The 12,090-nt window shown below is 53.2% G+C and overlaps 1 protein-coding gene and 1 long non-coding RNA gene across 3 annotated transcripts in view; both read left to right on the forward strand.

Annotated features, from left to right (window-relative positions):
- The window catches only part of Grk5 (G protein-coupled receptor kinase 5), a 189,747-nt gene that overhangs the window by 53,349 nt on the left and 124,308 nt on the right, over window positions 1-12,090 (forward strand). The window lies entirely within an intron of this gene.
- On the forward strand, window positions 651-10,853 carry LOC125612718. The gene is made up of 3 exons (XR_007343190.1): window positions 651-661; window positions 8,811-8,816; window positions 10,616-10,853. It is a non-coding gene; the product is annotated as an uncharacterized LOC125612718 (long non-coding RNA).

The raw sequence follows: 12,090 nt of genomic DNA on the forward strand, positions 1-12,090 counted from the left end.
ATTTGCCCTTGACGCTTCTGTGAGATTGAGTCCATGTTCTCTTCTATTCCCATTCCCAGCCCCTCCACCTCACCCCACATCCCTCCAGGCCCTGCAAGCCTTTCTCCCAGGCTGGGAAATGAAGACATGGGGGCAGGGCAGGGGGAGGTTGGGGAGTTGCTGGGGCTTTGAGCTGCCAGGTTTCAGGAATGCCTCATCCCTGGGCTCCTTGGGCACTGCTGGGGGTGCCTTAGGTGAAATTGGTACAATTACTGGGGTGGGGGGATTATCATGGGTAGAGGTGGCTCAGAGGCCAGCCTTCTGAGATCTAACTGTGCTGAGGGGCTCCGAGTCATCAAGGGTCACTCCTCAGGCCAGGCCATGAGCCCTGCTCCCCAAAGTGTGATTTGTTCAAGGTCGCGCAGGTAGCAGTAAAGCCAAGACCTGAACCTGGTTCTTCAAGGCCTGTGATGGGGACGCCTCTGGCAGAGGAATGTTGCCTTTTTGTCTTAGTGATCTCGGGGCTTAGATGGAACCTGGTATGTCCCAAGGAGATCAGGATGCAGAACAGCGGCCAGCTTCCCCGAGTGCAGGAACTGCAGCAACTCTGCCAATCTGTGTGATTTCTCTGGCTCCCCCCCCTGACTTTGGCAGGTGAGTCTGTAAGGCAGCTGGAGTACAGGTGGGTAAAGAAAACTGCCCAGTGTCCACCAACTAGTAATGGAGCTGAGGTTTGGACCCCGTACTGTATGTCAGAGGCGATGGAGAACAGCACTGTCCGAAGTGAAGTGGGAACGCCCCGTGAAACTGAAAAAATTCTAGTAGCCGCATTAAAAAAACAAAAAGGGGGAAACAACTGAAATTATTTTAATAATGATTTTATTTAATCCAACATGTGCAAATGATTATCATTTTAACGCATCATCAATATAGAAATTATTAGTGAGATACTTTGCATTCTTCTTTTATGCTGAGCATTCAAAATCTAGTGGTTTCATTTTAATTTTTGGTGCTGGGGATGGACCAGGGGTCTCACACATGCCAAGCACCTGCTCTCCCACTGAGCTAGACCCCAGTCCCTCCAGGGTGTATATTAACTCAGCATGTCTGAGCTCACATTGACTGCATTCAGGTGCTCCATAGCTACCCAGTGGCCTTGGCACAAGGACCACTGTGGGCATTATTGGCCGTTTGTAGCTGAGGGGAGCATGAGGAAGTGGTAAAGGGGACCACAGAGATACAGGAAGCATCTTTGCAGGACAGCCTGCGGTAACACCCGAGGACGCTCCGCACGGGTGCATGCCAGCTGAAAGGGAACTGTGGTGGCAAAGGGATGTTCCGATATGCAGATGTTCGGTGGGGACCGTCTTGGAAATCCAAGGCAGGGCCTGCAGGGCTGTGCACAGCGTGGCTCCGGAGCCCCAGCCCCTGGGCCATGGGGGCAGAGCGAGGTGCCTGCCTGGGGAACTGGCTTTGAGCTCTGTTTCTTTTGGCCAAAGGCTGTTGCAGAACTCCCTGAGCATGGAACAGGTACGATGTGTTCCTCGGAAAAGGTTATGAGTTTTCAGACATAACAGGTTTTGAGTATACAAAGAAAGGACATCTTAGCACCCGTGTTGGGAGTGAAGTCATCAGACCCATCCATCATGAGAACATGGAGGCAGCCAGTACTAGGGGAGACCAGAAATCTCAGATTGGGGTGGGCTGTAAGGAGCTAGTGTTTCCTCAAATGGGTTGTGATTGAAAGAGGTTAAAAAATGGTCGCCTTAAACATTTCCTGGAGTGGTCCCAAGGCAAAGTGTAGGGCAAGGGTGAGCAGGAAACTTGGTAGGCCAGGCTCCCTGCTAGCCCTTCTTGGGTTGGGGGCAGAGATGAGGCAAGGTGGCCAGCCCCTGCCCAGGCCAGGTTTCTGCAGAGGGGAGCTTGGGTTTGGGACAGGGAAAGGGTCCCGGGAGGCCTGGACTTATGCTGCTGGAAACCTTTTTGATTGAGGAGTTGCCCTGACCCAGCAAGCCCCAGGCCTGAAGGTCCATCATTGAGGTGGGTGCTGGGTGAATAGGCCTCCAAACACTGTGGGGACTATGGGTGCCTTTCCTAAAATCTTGCACCATGATGCAGAAATAGGAAAAGGGACATGGTGACAGGAGAGATGACAGGCATCATTTTTTAACAACAACAAAAAAAGAACCTATCTGATCAGAGCCAAACCCACAAGAGTGGGGAGCAGGGCCACTGAGTTCCAGGGCTGGGCTGGACCGGTGGGTGGTCCCTTCAGTGAGCCCTGTGCCAAGATCCAGTCCTCACTTCATGGCTTCCTCCAGAAAGTCTTTGTGAAAGCTGGGTCTCCACTTCCCTATCTGCAAAATGGGGGCAATCACCCCAAGTTCCTTTGTGAGCTAAAATTTGGTGCTGCACATGGAAGTGCTTTATAGAGCAAAGCATCCCCAGGTTCAAGGGCTTATTCTTTTTATTAAACCCACTGTAAATGTTTTAAGTTTACTTGTAGCTTTCAGGTATGGGGTTCTATTAGGGATTTAAAAAACTTTTCATTATGAAAAATTTCAAATGCACTCAAAAATAGAGAGGACAGTATAATGAACCCCCTGTGCCCTGCAGCCAGCTTCAGGGAATCTTAATATTTCATTGGCATAATTTCATCTCACTTCATAATAATATCTTTCATTAATTGAATTCCCAAAGTGCTTTAAGTCGTTTGAAGTAAAATCTTTCTAGAGAACATCTGCCCCCTTGTTTGGGAAAAAGAGTTTCTGAATGTTTCTTGGACTAACAATCTTGCCACAGTCTGTGATTGGATTCTGCAGGAGCTGCTATTTACTGTGCAGTGTGGGGGTGTCGGGGCCTGGAGGTCTCCCGGGCTCCCCTTGCTCTTCCTTGAGTCCCAAGGGTAAGGTCAGTTCTCTCAGGAGTTCGGGAGCGTCTCTTGACTCTACTTTCCAATTGGATATAATTTGAAGGGAAAAGTTTGTTCTGGCGCCTAAATGATTATTTACCCATGGAACTTGGGAGTGGCTGGCAGGAATAATGAGGGAGCTAGGGGATTCCTCGGCTCCCTTCCTCCGGCCTCCGTCATTTCAGCCCGCCACGCAGGCGCCTCTTGGAAGTAGTCGCCTTGAGGCCGGTTGTCCATTCCCTTGCCTGGGTGGAGAGGTTTTGGTGGGAAAGATGGGGAGACAGGGTGGGAGGGAAGGCGGTGGGACTGGCTTTCCTGGGTTCAGGGGGTCTCTGTGTGTCATCGGGTGGGCTTACCAGTGCTTCTGTCACTGATTAAATGGAGTTGAAGATACTTGGTCAAATTTACTCTGGGTGGTTGTGAGGCTCCAGTGTCAGGTCCCCTCTGCAGCATCTGGCAGGTGGTGAGCGCTCAGTAAGCTCATATTCTTCAACGTGGCGGGGGCGGGGGTTTATGGCAGCACCATTCACAATAGCCAGGATGTGGAACCGGCCCAGGTTCCCTCCACAAGTGATGGACAAAGAAAATGTGGTCTGAACACAATGTGATATTATTCAGCCATCAAGAGAATGGAGTCCTGTTGTGTGCAGCAATGTGGGTGAGCCCGGAGGACAAGAGGTTAAGTGAAATAAGTCAGGCTCAGGAAGACAGATGCCACGTGATCTCACTCATGTGTGGAAGATAAAACAACTGACCTCATAGAAGTGGAGAGCAGAACAGTGTTTAGCAGGGACTGGGAAGGCTGGTGGGATGGAGAGGTCGATGGCACAGCAGTGTGGGAGGAGGGGGACTAGCTCCTGCGCCTCAGAGCACAGTTGGATAACGTGGTTGACAACAATTAATCGCCTGCTTCAACGGGGCTAGTGGAGAGGATGAAAAGTGGAGGCTGCTGGAGGTGATGGATATGCCAGTTAACGACCTGATCCTTAGTATGTACGGGTTTGAAATAGCACCTCTCACCCCATAAATATGCACAACTACCTGTCAATTAAAATTTTTTTGTGTGTACTGGAAATGAAAGCCAGAGATGTTTTACCACTGAGCCACACCCCCAGCCTTTTTTTTATTTTGAGATAGGGTCTCACTAAGTTGCTTAGGGCCTCACTAAGTTGCTGAGACTGGACTTGAACTTGACAATCTTCTTGCCTCAGTCTCCCGAGCTGCTGCGATTACAAATGTGCGCCACTGAGCCTGGCCTAAAATATTTTAAAAATTTTTAAAAAGAAAAATAATAATAGTTATGGAGGGAAGAATAGAAGGTAGGAATTAAGAAAGGAAGGAAAGCTCCATCTGTTTATCCATTATTAATAAGCCATCATAAGTCTTTCATTTCAGGATAAGTAATGTCATAGAAAGCCCCCAAGAAAAATTGCCTGTTTCCCATGAACTTGGAGGGCCTTTCTCCATTTTTCTTCCTGTGGAAATTGCATTCCTACCTCTGGGGCTTAGTGCGAATGACAAATCGTCTCTGAGGTGTTCGGACCTCTTCTGGCAGCCCCCTTCCTGCAGCGCCCCCTCACCAGGCTCCCACTCTGCTGTGCACATGGGGAGGGCGGTCACTGCTGTACCCCATCAGTGCAGTGCTGACTGGTTCCTCTGTGTGTGACCAGGCCAGCAGGGCCTTCTCCTGTGGTAACATGGAGGCTCAGAGAGGTGCAGGAATTTGCCCCGGCAGACCCGCAAGGCTTAGATCCACGTTAAGCCTTGTCTGATTCTAATGCTCCAGCTTGCGTCTAATCCTGCCCTTTGGGTCCCTCCTCTCTTGGACTGGGTGGTCCTCCCAAGTAGAAATGACTCTTGCCTTTGTCCCTTGTCCTCGGACCTTGCCCAGGAGCTGGAAGCTGGGACTCCACAGGTATACAATTATCAAATGGTGGCACATGTTATATAGATAGCCGGGTGGGGTCCACACTCTTTCTGCCTGCAGAGCCCCCAAGGGGATTTTGCACCCTGTGGGGCAAGGTCATGGCTTCCCCAGTGACTCTGATGTCTTGGCACACAATAGTGCCCAGCAGGGTTGTCAGATGTCTCCCAGAGTAGGGAGAGGGGGAGGAAAACATGGAGGGGCTCTGCATGTGGGAATGGCAAGCCCATGCCAGCCACACCTCATCTGTCTGCGTGGTGAATTCCCTGCTTGGTTCGGAGCCTAACAAATAACAGGTGAACTGTGAGCCCTGCTTCCTGCTCCCCAGAGCTGACTGGATGTGGTTGTCTGTTCTGTGGGTACTGTTCAGGGTAGTGGCCCTGCTTGGAGGGGCATCTCTACTGCCCCTCACTGTGTCACTATCCCAACAACCTGGTGTGCTCCTCCTACCTGGACCTTGTCCCACAGCCTGCCCTGGGGCACATAGTCATCCTTCAGCGGGGACAGCAGGCTGGCTGCACTGCCTCCTCCCAGATCTGGTCTCCCGAGGGGAACACAGTGTCCCGGCTCCTCGTCCCCACCTCGGGCGTGCTCTTGAACTTTTCTTCAAACAAGGCTTTCTGACCCCCAGCAGTCCTTCAGGTCACATTCCCAGAGAGCTGCAGATGAGGGTTGAGTCTGTTTATTTTTTGAGATTTCAAAAAACATGCTTTCCCCTCCTCTGACCTTCAGCAGAACTTTTTTTCCTCCAACACTTGTATTTTTAACTTCATGAGAAAATATGGTAAGGGAGCACATTTATTTTCAGAAACTATCATTTTTCAAGGTTTTTTTTTTTTTTTTTTTACTTAAAGGCTCTGGGGACTGGGACATTGAGGGAGTTTGGTGCTGTGATTCAGTCTGGGGGCTGCTTGGAGCTGGAGCTGTGAGTCTGTGGCCCTGGCTGTGGCTCAGCTCCTTCAGAGCTCGCTGCATGTCCCACCTGTGGCCTTTTTGATCATTGTCACTACCCTGTATTTCTAAGCACCTTTTCCTCTGAGACTTAGCACTGGGCACTGGGGGCTGTAACAAACTTTTCTCTCCCAGCAGGAAGTGCTGAGTGTCTTTGCATTCTGGACAGGGTGGGAGGCAGTGCCCTGTCTGCTGGTGGCCCTCTTCCAGCTGTGGGGGGCAAAAGGTCTGCTGGCATCTTGCAGACCCTGACTTCTCATCCAGTGGATATAGGATCCGAGGCCCAGATAGGGTTGGTGACTTGAACGTAGTCACACAGCAGCCTGACTAGTGATAGTAATGGGAGAGCAGCTTCCTGTGTCCCTGGTCTTTAGGCCAAGTGGCCATTTTCCGGAGTCTTATAGCCCAGCAGTGGCTTGTCGATGGCTTTGCTGGAGGCTGTCCCTGTTGCAGGCTAGGTGGTGCTGGGGGTGAGCTGGACAGGATTTTCTCCATGATCTTCAGGCTTCTCGTAGAGTGATCGCTTGCACTCTTGGAAAGTTGACACTGGAGGCAGAGGAGGCTCCTTGGAGCTTCTGAAGTGTCACCAACGCAGCAGGAAGTTGAGGGAGATCTGTGCCTCCCTTTTAGCCACACCCAGGGTTGGGTGGTCACCCAGGAACCCACTGATAAACAGCTGTCAGGGTGCAGGCAATCTTTGGCCACCGTGGGACCATTGGTCTGGTCTGGAGCTGGGTGCGTGGGCTTGATGGTAGCCCTGGGCACAGAATTGCTTCCCGGAGCCAGGAAGGAACTGCTGGCTCAGGCCACCGCCTCCTCCTCCTCCTCCTCCTCCTCCTCCTCCTCCTCCTGGGCCTTCACGGTCACCTGTTTCTTGGCTTCATGGGGATAGCCTCCCCACTCATCCGCTCATTGTTTTTGGGTTGCTGCCTTGGCTGGTGGCTATTTTGGGGGTCTTTTGGAGAAATCTAGAAAACAAAAATATACTTTAAACCTAGTTCTTACCCTCAGGGAATAGAAACATTTTGAAGTTGTACAAAAACCTATTAAGGTTGCTGTTTGCTAGACAGGCAGGGTGACTGTGGCTTACAAAGCACCTCTTGGCCACCTGCCCTGGGTGGCTTGGAGCCCTTGCTCAGGCAGGACCAGGGTCGCACCAGGTGCCTATGGCATGGCCTCAGGTGCTCCTGGGAAGGCTTGGGCAGGGGTGATCGCACCGTGTGGGCAAAGGAACAGAGCCCCGGGAAGCCGAGGTTAAACTGTCATCTGAGGTTATGTGTCCAGGAAGTGCCGAGTGTGGGGCTGGCTTCCTCTCTTCTTTGAATCTTGCTGTGACTTGTGAAACTGGAGAGAGGGATGTGTTTTTACCCCCATTTAACCAACAGGGAAATGAAGGCCTGGGGAGTCCTGTAGGGTGTCCAGCCTGAGCCCAGGTGCCTGGCCCTTGACCCTGCACACTTTCTTCTGGTCGTGCTGCCCCCCCCCCCCCGTTTTGATACTGGGGATTGAACCAGGGGTGTTTTACCCTGAGCTTCTTCCCAGCCTGAGTGGCCCCAGCTCCCATGGGACGTTGGAAACCCCCAAGTGCAGGTTTGCATTCAGTGAGGAGCTGCAGAGGGCATGGGACAAGCACTTTGTGTACCAAGGGACAGTTATTCCTCGTCCACCCCTGTTTCCCAGCTGTCCCCTCTCATCCCTCTAGTATACTGCCCACAGGGCTGTTTCTCAAGTTGACCTTGGTGTTGGTGGGTCAGTTTCTGTTCCTCTGTGAATGCATTGTTCAAGGTGTTGGCCGAATAAGCCTCCTCGGGGTGAGACTGTGCCTCTCTAGAGCTCTCTCCCTGGGGAGGAGACATCGTGCCCACCTCCTCAATGCCCAGAACATTCGCAGGTGGTGTGCATGGAGTGGATGGTGGCCTAAAAGCTCTCCAGTGTAAATTCTGCCCCAAGGTGCAGACAGTGCCTGGAGGGGTGGGTGGGTGCTGCCCTCTTCCCTCCTTAGCTGACTCTGCAGGGTGGCACCCAAGGCAGGGGTGGGAACAATGCTCTATTGTCATGTTAAACCTGAAATAGACACCTGTAGTTGGAGGGTGGTAGGATGAATCTATCACCGACTAATAAAGACAAGAGCACTGTCTTTTCAGACGCTTGACACCACCTGCTAATCCCCAGGGGTCGGGGAGCAGGGCATTTTCCCCTCACCCACAACCTCTGCCTTGCTGAGCCAGGAGCATGGGAGCCAGGAGCTGTGGAAGGGCCAGGGCCCAACAGCAACCCTTGCTCTGTGTGGAGTGCACGGCCTGTGGGTTGCTCCGGACCCTGCCTAGAGGCACGGCACGGCATGGTGTGGGTGGCAGGAGAGTGCGGTGCCAGGAGAATATTGCGTAGACCCAAGTTCCAATCCAGGTCTGTCATTTGGGCATTTTTCTGGACCTTTCCTAGTCTCTGTAAAATGAGACTAGAGCCATGTTAAATGGGCCGTCTGTGAGGTCTGGCCTGAGCCCGTGGATGCTCCAGGATGTGAGGACCACACCCCTCCCCCCTCCGCCAGGACACAGGAGTTGGGGTGTGGAGCTGCTTTCAGGGAACCGTTTGAATCCTGAGAGGGGACTTCCAGGGCAGGAGCTGTCCTAATTGGCCACCTGGGGACCACATATCTGCCTTGGGCCACCTGTCAGGCCTGACCTGGGTTTCTCCCTGAAGACTCTCTTATTCTGGGGAAAGGGTGGAGATAAGTCTCAGGTGGAGATAAACTCAGGGCAAAAGTAAGTGGGGCCCAGGCATGGCGGGTTTCCAGGAGACCTGGTTCCAGACCTCTCTGTGATCAGGACTGTCCCTTTGGGTCACTGGGGCCAGGTGGACAAGTAGGGACAGACTTAGATGAGTTCTAGAACTTTTGAGATTCTAGACCAGGGATTGGCAAACTCTGGCCCCCAGGCCAAAATCTGGCCTGCCTTCTGTTTTTAAATAAAGCTTTATTGGAACACAGCCATACCTGATTGTCTAAGAATTGTCTGTGACTGCGTTTGCTATACAGTGAGGCAGACTTGTGTAGTCTTGGCAGAGAGTACATGCTGCAAAGATAAAGTTCCTTTATAAAAAACTTGCCATTCCTGGATGCCGACCATAAAGCCTCTCCCCCTCCCCCTCCGTGAGCCACATCCCCAGTCCTTTTTATTTTTTACTTTGGGACAGGGTCTCACTTTGTTGCTGAGGCTGACCTTGAACTTGTGATCCTCCTGCCTCAGCCTCCCTAGTAGCTGGGATTATAAGTGTGAACCATGCCCTATGTGTTGAGCTTCCTCTGACTCCACATCGGAGGTGGACTCTGTCCACAAGGAATAAGAGCAGAGGGACCACTGGGTGTTCAATATCTGCCACAAAGTTCTGCTGTAGTGAAAAAAATGAGATGTGTAATTCTCATGGGAGGGCAGGGGTGGCAGAAAAGCCTTCTTTGAGGAGGCCCAGTGATAACTGACCACAGTCTGGTGGTCACAGTGGACCTCAAGGCAGATCACTGACTCTGGCTGCTCACGGGACACAGCACCCATGTTTGACACTCTGTTGAGCACCTGTTGTGGGTTTGGCATACAGTGGTGTTTTCCCTTCGAAAATCAATGCAGATGTCTCTTCCTGAAGGTCCTCAGAACAACCCTTGGGTTGTTCTTATATTCATTTAATAGATTAGATTAGGCAAGTAAAGCTCCAAGGGATGAAGTGACTTGTCCACACCAGCCTGGAGCTGGGATGTCAGGTGCTGGACCACCCTGTGCTCCTGCGCAGGGGACACAAAGTCATCCTGTGGCAGCCACCTGACCCAGCAGAGCTGGATTCCGCTCTGGTGTCTGGTGGCCACAGCTGAAGCTGGCAGCCTCCCTCTCAGAGAGCTGGGCAGGGCAGGGCAGGGGACTGGTGTGGCCCAGCCTCCTGGGGGCTGCCAGACAGGAGAGGAGCCTTGAAGAGGAGTGCCAGGGCTCCAGAGGGATCTGGTGTCCCTCGGGGCAGGGTTGCTGTGGGCCCAGCCTCTGTAGCTGGGCAGGCTCAGAAGGAGAAGCTGCCACTGGGGGACGCTGTTCCTTCCTGGGTGTCGTTCCAAGTCATGACAGGAAGGTACAACGTGATGGTGCTGTAGTGTTGGCTGGGAGTGCGACCTGGACCTAGACAGTGTTCGGTTGATGTCAGTGCAGTGGTCCCCACTGTCACCGTCACCTCAGCTGGCCAGGAGGAGCTCTAACAGCCTGCAGAGACAGAAGGAGTCTGGCCTCCTCCCTGAAGAGGTCTGGCATCTGCCTCCATCCTCCAGGGCGGCTCTGCCAGAAGTGTTCCTGGATTGAGCCAACGGGAGCTCCTCATTCTGCCCCGTGGCCTCCCAGCTGCACCTGGCTTGAGACTGTCTTTGGTGAAATCTGCTTCTCTCCGGGGCCTGGGAGAGGCAGCCCTTGCCTTTCTGGCAGAGTTTTTCCCCTTGGATCTTGGCAGCCCTGGGCTCAGGCCTGGCCCTGCTCCTCTCTTGGTTGCAGGCTCTGGGGGAGACGTGCGAGGCCAACGTTAGTGAGCACCCGCTGCACGCCCGGGCAGTCAGTGCTGGGCACTCCCCGGTCTCCTGCAGCCCTGTGGCATAGCTCTCCTAGGCAGTGCGGTGTGCTTGGTCACTCCCTTGTTCTTTCAGGGTGACTGAGCTCCTACTATGTGCCACGCACACCAGGTGCTGAACATGACAGGCGTGTTAGTGCCCTGGGGAGCTGGCAGCGGGTGGGAGTGTCCAGCTTCACCGGAAGCAGCTGAGCCCCTAGGATTCCTGCCTGCCATCGCTGGTGGGCAGAGGCCACCTCCAGGCTGTACCCTTGAAGGCTCTTCCCTGTGTCCCAGCCATGATCACCACTTCCACCTCCAGTCCTGCCTCCTCCCAGCCCCCCATCTCTGCCTGTGGGACAGGCATCTCAGACATACAAGGTATTTCCAATAGGCCACACTGTCACTGTGTTTTGATTTTGTGTGTGCGTGTGGTACTGGGGCTTGAACCCAGGCTTGCTCTGCCATCAAGCTATATCCCCAGGCCTTTATTATCATCATTTAGAAATTTTTAGTTATAGGTGAACACAGTACCTTTATTTCACTTATTTATGTGGTGCTGAGGATCGAACCCAGTGCCTCACATATGCCAGGCAAGAGCTCTACCACTGAGCCACAACCCCAGCCTCTCATTTTTAAATTTTGAAACACGGTCCTGCTAAGTTGCCTAGGCTGGCTTTGAACTTGTGATACTCCTGCCTCATCCTCCTTAGTAGCTGGGATTGCAGGCGTGTGCCTATAGCAGCTATGGTTGGTTCTCTCCATATTTGCTCCTCTTCTTCACCTTCCACAAAGGGGCCTGGGAGGCCGTCTTCTTCCTCTTCTCCAAATTCTGTCATCAGAAATGGTCAATTTTGCCTCCTTGTTGCCTTAGGGACCTGTCCCCACTACCCCTGCCCCAGCCCTCCCTTCTTGGGCTCCCTGTCTCATCTCATGCCCAGCTCTAACATGGTCAGCCTTGCCCTCCAGGCACGGGCCCTTTGCACTGCTGTCCCCATTGCCAGGAACACTGCTCACCCCCAGTGACACCTCCATCCCTGGCACACTCCAGCCTAGGTGCAAACGTCCCCTGCTGTAGGCCCCCTTCAAGCTGTGCCCTGCAGGGGAAGCAGCCCCCACTCTCATAGGGTGCCAGCTACACGGTGTCGGGCAGCCAGCTGCGGGCACTCAGGGATAGTTGTTCTCCCTGAGGAAAAAATGCCACCGAGAGGGGAGATATGCACACCCTGTGAGCCTGGGCACCGCCGAACCACCAACATCGACAAGAGTTGGCAAATGTGTTCTTAAAATGGAGTGTGTGCAGGAAGTGGGGTTGTGGTGCAGATTTGACATTTGGTTTATTTGAAACCTGGTGTGTCACCTGCTAAAGGACCAGCCACAGGGCTGGACCTGAGCTGCAGTAAGCCTTGCCTATAGGTACAGCCCAGTGCGTCTCTGTGAGTGGCCAAGAGTGGGTATAGGAAGTGGTGGGCAATGTGCGTGCTGTGGGGGTGGGGACATTGGAGGGAGAACTCAGCCTGGAGACAGGGTCCATGTGTAGGTGGCCAAGGGCAGAGGTTGCCCCTGTGACAGCTCCCTGGCTTGGAAGCTCCTAGTCCTGGCTGGTCCCGCCTGCCCTTGGTGTGCAAGGACATGTGGCAGTGATGAAGGCCCTGTCCTCCTGCTGATGGATCCACCTGAGCTCCAGGGAGCCTTCCAGGCAGTATTTCTGGGGCTGTTTTATTGAGGTGCTGTCTGTGTGGAGAGGCGCAGG

This window comes from Marmota marmota, unplaced genomic scaffold (genome assembly GCF_001458135.2).
Source record: "Marmota marmota marmota unplaced genomic scaffold, marMar, whole genome shotgun sequence".
Classification (NCBI taxonomy): domain Eukaryota; kingdom Metazoa; phylum Chordata; class Mammalia; order Rodentia; family Sciuridae; genus Marmota; species Marmota marmota.